The sequence below is a fragment of the Primulina eburnea genome, chromosome 5 (genome assembly GCF_022965805.1).
Source record: "Primulina eburnea isolate SZY01 chromosome 5, ASM2296580v1, whole genome shotgun sequence".
Classification (NCBI taxonomy): Eukaryota; Viridiplantae; Streptophyta; class Magnoliopsida; order Lamiales; family Gesneriaceae; genus Primulina; species Primulina eburnea.
In genome coordinates this window covers 18,074,541-18,080,540 of record NC_133105.1, presented here as the reverse complement: position 1 = coordinate 18,080,540, position 6,000 = coordinate 18,074,541, and positions in this window count along the sequence as shown.

Genomic DNA, 6,000 nt, shown 5'->3' with positions numbered 1-6,000 from the left:
CACAGATTTATTAAATTCTTAAATTTTATTTTTATTTTACCTAAAATATTAGCGACGGAATTTATAAACCATCGCTAAATAGAGACGGTTTTGCACATGAATACCGTCGCTAAATTTAGCGACGGTAAAAAGTAAACCGTGGCAAAATTTAGCGACGGGATTTTGAACTGTCGCTAATTAGCGACGGTTATTATATACAGACCGTCGCAAATATCTTTTGCGACAGTTGTCAAAACCGTCGCAAATTGTAGTTTCTACAACACTATTTATTTTGCGACGATTTTAAAAACCGTCGCAAATTGTAGCTACGACAACAGTCAAAAACCGTTGTCTTTGAGCGGACCATTTAACAACACTGACTTTAACAACAGTTTTAAAATAGCTACGACAACGGTTAAAAACAACGGTTTAAAACCCTTGCAAAACCGTTGTCGTTGCTAGAAAGTACAACGGTTTAACACCGTTGCAAAACCGTTGTCGTTGATAGAAAAGACAACGGTTTAAAACCGTTGTCGTTGAAGACACTTTCAACAACACCCTCAGTTACAACAGTTTTAAATGGACTACGACAACGGATTTTATCCGTTGTCGTTTGGCGTTTTTGTTGTAGTGTTGCTTAATTATTAATTATTGGTGATTAAAAAGTGAGGGAATTGATATACCAAGAAAGGATAAGGAAAGGAATAAGAATGGAGGGTTGCCAAAACATGTAGGGATTTGATTCTAAGGGGCCGAAATTTACTTGATAAGTGGAGGTAAAATATTACTTAATTATTGAATTTTAACTCTTTAAAGTTTTTAACACTTATTATGTATGTTAGTGAATTAATAATTTAATTTAGGATAGTAATTTTTCTTGCATGCATGGCTAATTCTAAAAATAAATTACTAACATGTTAAGTTACAATTTCTTAAATAAAATAGGCCTAGATTAATTTATCCCAATTGGTTACACATTTTAATTTAGATTTTTAATTAATTATTGGACATAAAAAAAACTTATTTACTACTTAACTACAATTAATTAAATAAATCCTTAAACATTCTTTTACATTAAAATAAATTATACCTTGACTTAAATTAGGTTGAGGAATATTTTCTTATTATTAAATTTTATCTCATTACTCCAACTCCAGTCCGTCCTCGCGTATTTAACCGAAAATATAAACTAAACTTCTACGATTTAAAATAAATCATCATGACTTAAAAAATTTTAAAATGCCTTAAACACTTCATAAATGTAAAAGAACTCATTTTTAATTTAAATAATAGTAATTATGCATGGCTTATACGTAATCTGATTTATCGGGTTCTACAACAAGAGAGATACATGGGAAGAAATCGAATGTGTCAAACAAAGTAAAATAGAGAATGTTAAATAAATAATTGAAAATAAAATTGTAGATAAACAGTCCCCGACAATGACGCCAAAAATTTGATCGAGCAAAACTTGCACTGTGGAATCCTTAATAAAAATATGATTTTATATGCTCAATATTTAATCGCAAGTGCACGATGTCAAATAATAGTATAATGTACGTGAGTACGAGTATCGTTCCACTGAATACTATATTTGACAATTATTATTTTCAGTTATTAAATCTTTAGCAACGAAAATTGATTGGTTATTTTAGTACTACCATGCTCAAATAAATACGCAAATAAAATGATTCAAGAATTGGATCATGAAATATAATATATAAAATGGTTGATTAAAATTCAATGAGAAATGAACTTGTTGGGAATATCGGTTCATCTACCCCTCGTTATTAATTAATTCGTTCGATATTGATTGTGTGCTTCCGACAGGATTTCCTATTCAATTGAACACACTCTCTCGAGCTATGCCAAACTAGTTCTACTCAATGAAGTAATTAAATGTCTTTATTATTTATCAAGAGTAAATCGCATCTCGATTTATGAAATCTCCTAGTTTTCGCCCTACCAGACTATGACTATCGGCGCATATCCAATTTCATATGTCTATGTAAGTTGTAGATCAACGGATTATACTACTCGTTCCAATTACAAGTTATTCTCTCGAACTCACTCGTAATATAAAAACATTTTAAAGTTAGCTACGCTCTAACAACATGATAAAACAATAGTACATTCAAGAATAACACAACAATTGAAATGTAAATTGATTAGATCAAAGTTTGGGGTAGTATCCCCTTAAATCCCAACAAATATTTAAAGTTAGCTACTCGAATTCATATTTAAAATAAACAAAGCAATGTTTGAATGAAATAAACTAGATTAGAAATACTATTCGTTACGAAAATGCGAGGAACAATGCCCGGAAATCTTTGGATCTTCAACTCCAAGCGTAAACTCCTCTCGAAAGCTTGTGGCGGCTCTCCAATAATGTCTGAATGACCAAAAAACGTCCAAATCCCCTTCCATATCATCCACATCCCAAGAATAAGGTAAGAAATTGACAAATAACTTTTTCCAAAAATAGGTGGCGCTCGCGCAGTAGAAAATTACCGCTCGAGCGCCACACCTTCTGTGAATTGCTTGAAGAATGCGGCAGTCACGCTCGGGCGGTAGAAAATTACCGCCCGATTGCCGAGTATTCTGTAAGTTTTCTTCTCAGAAAGCATTTCTCACGCCCGGGTGGTAGAATATTACTGCCCGAGTGCCATGTTTTCTGGAGATTTGCTACGCGGATCTCCTCTCGTGCCCGAGCGGTGAAATTCTACCGCTTGGGTTCCAGCCTTTCTGTATGTTTTTCTTGGCTCGCACACTTTGCTCCAATTTCGATTTTCCGGTCATTTTACCTGCAAATTTGTCACGCACAAGTGATAAATTATAAAATGCATATGCATACTCTAAAACGAACAAAATTTCAATGAAATGTAGGCTTGGACAATGCAAACACACATAAACTAATGCAATAAAACACATAAAAACCACACCTATCAGCTGCATCCAATTGCCCTAGGAGGGCTATATTGTGGTCCTAGAGGGGGCGGAGCCGTGCTTTGTTCGTTGGTAGGGGCTAGAGTCGCGCGACGTGGCGCGCAATTATGATTCATCGCGTGCATGACACATAAGGCTAGTCTAGATGGGTCGTATGGGTTTGGTCTTGGTCCTAGAATGGTTGGTTAGGGTTAGTCTTCTTGGTTTGGAGATAGGATCGAAGGAGAGTGAGATTGGTAGGGCTAGGGTTCTGATTTACATGTGCAAAAAATTTCAATAGGTTTCTATTCATTTCTAAGCGCTCTAAATGGCTTGAGTTGGGTTGGAAAGAGGTTGTCAGGTGTTAGTAAGCTATGGTTAATGTTTGGTAAAGTTTGGTTAAGTTTCAGGATGATTCAGGTTAAAATCGGGACTTTTGTCCAAGTTTAAAACGAATTACAAAATTTAGTCAATTGGCTTAAATTTACATCTAAGAAATATGTATGAGTGTGGTTTAAGGTGTTACGGTAAGTTTGGATGGATTACGCTCGAAGTTTTAAGGTCCAGAGGTAAAATGGGGGATAGTGAGGGTTTCAGGGACAAAATGGTCATTTTATACGTGAAAAATTTTAGAAGTCCTAACACTGTCCTGATAACTGTAATGAATGTTAAAATGCTTATTTTGTAAGGCTATGGAGTTTTATTATGAAAAATAATAAATGCTAAAAGACGTGTTGTATGCTTGATTTAAAAGGAAAACGATATTTATGTATGTATTTTATAAAGTGATGGAAATGCTGAAAATGTTTTGAATGAAGTGACTTGATTGTAACGGTAAGGAAATGGGGATTCGTGAGGGACAAAGCCCCAGTGGAACCCGTTTACTGGACAAAGTCACGTGAGAACCCAACACTGAATTTCCATAGGCCAAGGCCCAGTAACGGAAAAGTGGTTGCTGGTGTCCCCGCAAACTGTAAGCCAAGGCACATAACGGAAAAGTGACTATTGTTCCCCACGGCCTGGTACCATGGTTACAGCTGAGATTGATCAATCGACCGAATGATGAAAGGATGGTCACAATTAATGAATGGATTTCACCCCAAGGAAACGTATACGTACGTGATGAAAGAAAATGTTTAAGTTATGCATGTTCATATCAGAGCTATCTTATTAAAAGTATTTTTCACTGTTGCATGTGGATGTATACGTATTACTTGTTATTACGGTTATGGCATGCTGATTCATTAGATTCACTAGCTGTGCATGATGCAGGTGAGGATTTTTCTATTGAGATAGGAAGACTTGGTGATTGAACTGGCTGGGCTGATGGTGCGCTGAACTCGAGGACTTTGCTAGTTTCCCGCACTGTTAATCCTTTCGCAGTACTTTAAATACTTTTATGCAAAGGAGTGTTTTTTGAGAGGATTTAAGGCGTTCATGCTATTTTTGAAAAATGATAGTTTTAGGCTTGGTTGAATTTTACGATTTTTATTGCAGTTATGAATTTTAAGTATTTAGTTGGTTGGATTTTTTTAAATAGTGCAATTTCGTAAAATTGTATATTTATATATATAGGCCGAAACCTTGTTTGAAAAAAATAGTTACCAATCCAATTTTAAAAGCAATGCATAAGTTATGGACGTTTCACACACTATGGATCGATTAATTCATACAATGCCCAACGATAGTTCAGAATGTCGAAACTAAATTTTAAAACTACCGATGCACATTGGGAGTGAGAAAACGATGCCCCAACAATTCAATCCATCAACCTTTGATTACAAGAAAGTCCGAACTCAATTCTAATTACGCCTATCGGATCATGGTAAAAGCGTCTAGTAGCATCACCCCATGATCTCTAGGTATAACTAATATTGTCTGCTAGAACCAGTAGGTTATATTTGTCGTACAATACAGTCCTTTGAACTCATATATACCGAATGAATCTAAAATCATTGGTCCATCAAGAGTTGTATATGAATTCGATAACGATGCAATTTTTCTTTGAATAATCATAGTGGCATCGTGTGTGTAACTCGGGAATTTTTTTTCTGTAAATCACAATCTTACTCTAGTTAAAGATCCTTGCACTATTAACTTAGCAGATTACATAGAATATCTTCGTATTTCGAAACTATACACAACCTCGCCACCCGATGACCTTCATGGATTCAGTAAACGAGTCAAAGTGCATTCTAGTACGCAGATTATCTATGTTTTCTCGGGTCAAAGGATTAATAGTGTACAATCATAACCACGAGCTTATTCACTCAATAAATGACATCCACCTAAAAAGTCCGATAGAAGGTTGTTCAAAACAATCATCAAATGATAACCTATCTGTATAATTGGACAACACCATGCTCATATCAATTAAACGTGGCGTTAACTTCACAGATGCTAGTATCAAGCTCGAGCTACCTTTATCTTTATTTTAGACGGCTAAATTGACTAATTAAGAATTTAGACTACATAGTACACGGCTAATGAGTTTCATGATCTACCGGACTATTGAATTTCATGATATTATAATATATTCAATAATATCTATGCAGCTGGTATGAGTTTAAATATAATATAAATGCCATAATACATTAAGCTGTAAAATATTATTAAAATAAAGATTGTTTTTACATTAGAGTTAATCAAGCCCTAGGCACAAGTAGATTTGTTGGATACCTACTCTATAACAAATGGATATACTTATAATATTGAGAGAGAACAAGTGTTCTTATCATGTGATACTATAACAAATGGATATTAAACTCAACTTTTGAGTTTAATAAATTAAATTATCAATTTTATAAATTCAACTTCTTGAATTTATTCTCTCCGAATTTCATAAATTCAACTTCTTGAATTTAATATCTCATAAATTCAACTCCTTGAATTTATTTCTCAAAATTTAGTTATCATAAATTCAACTCCTTTGAATTTACTATATCATAATATAAATCCAACTCCTTGAATTTATTCTCTCAATGGGAACAAACGATCCAGTGCCTGTGTGACCCTCAATGGTTCAGAGTTACAGCTAGCCGTGGGTTCACAACTCTTTGTGATTCAGGACATAATCCTTTATTCGGGCTTACCCTA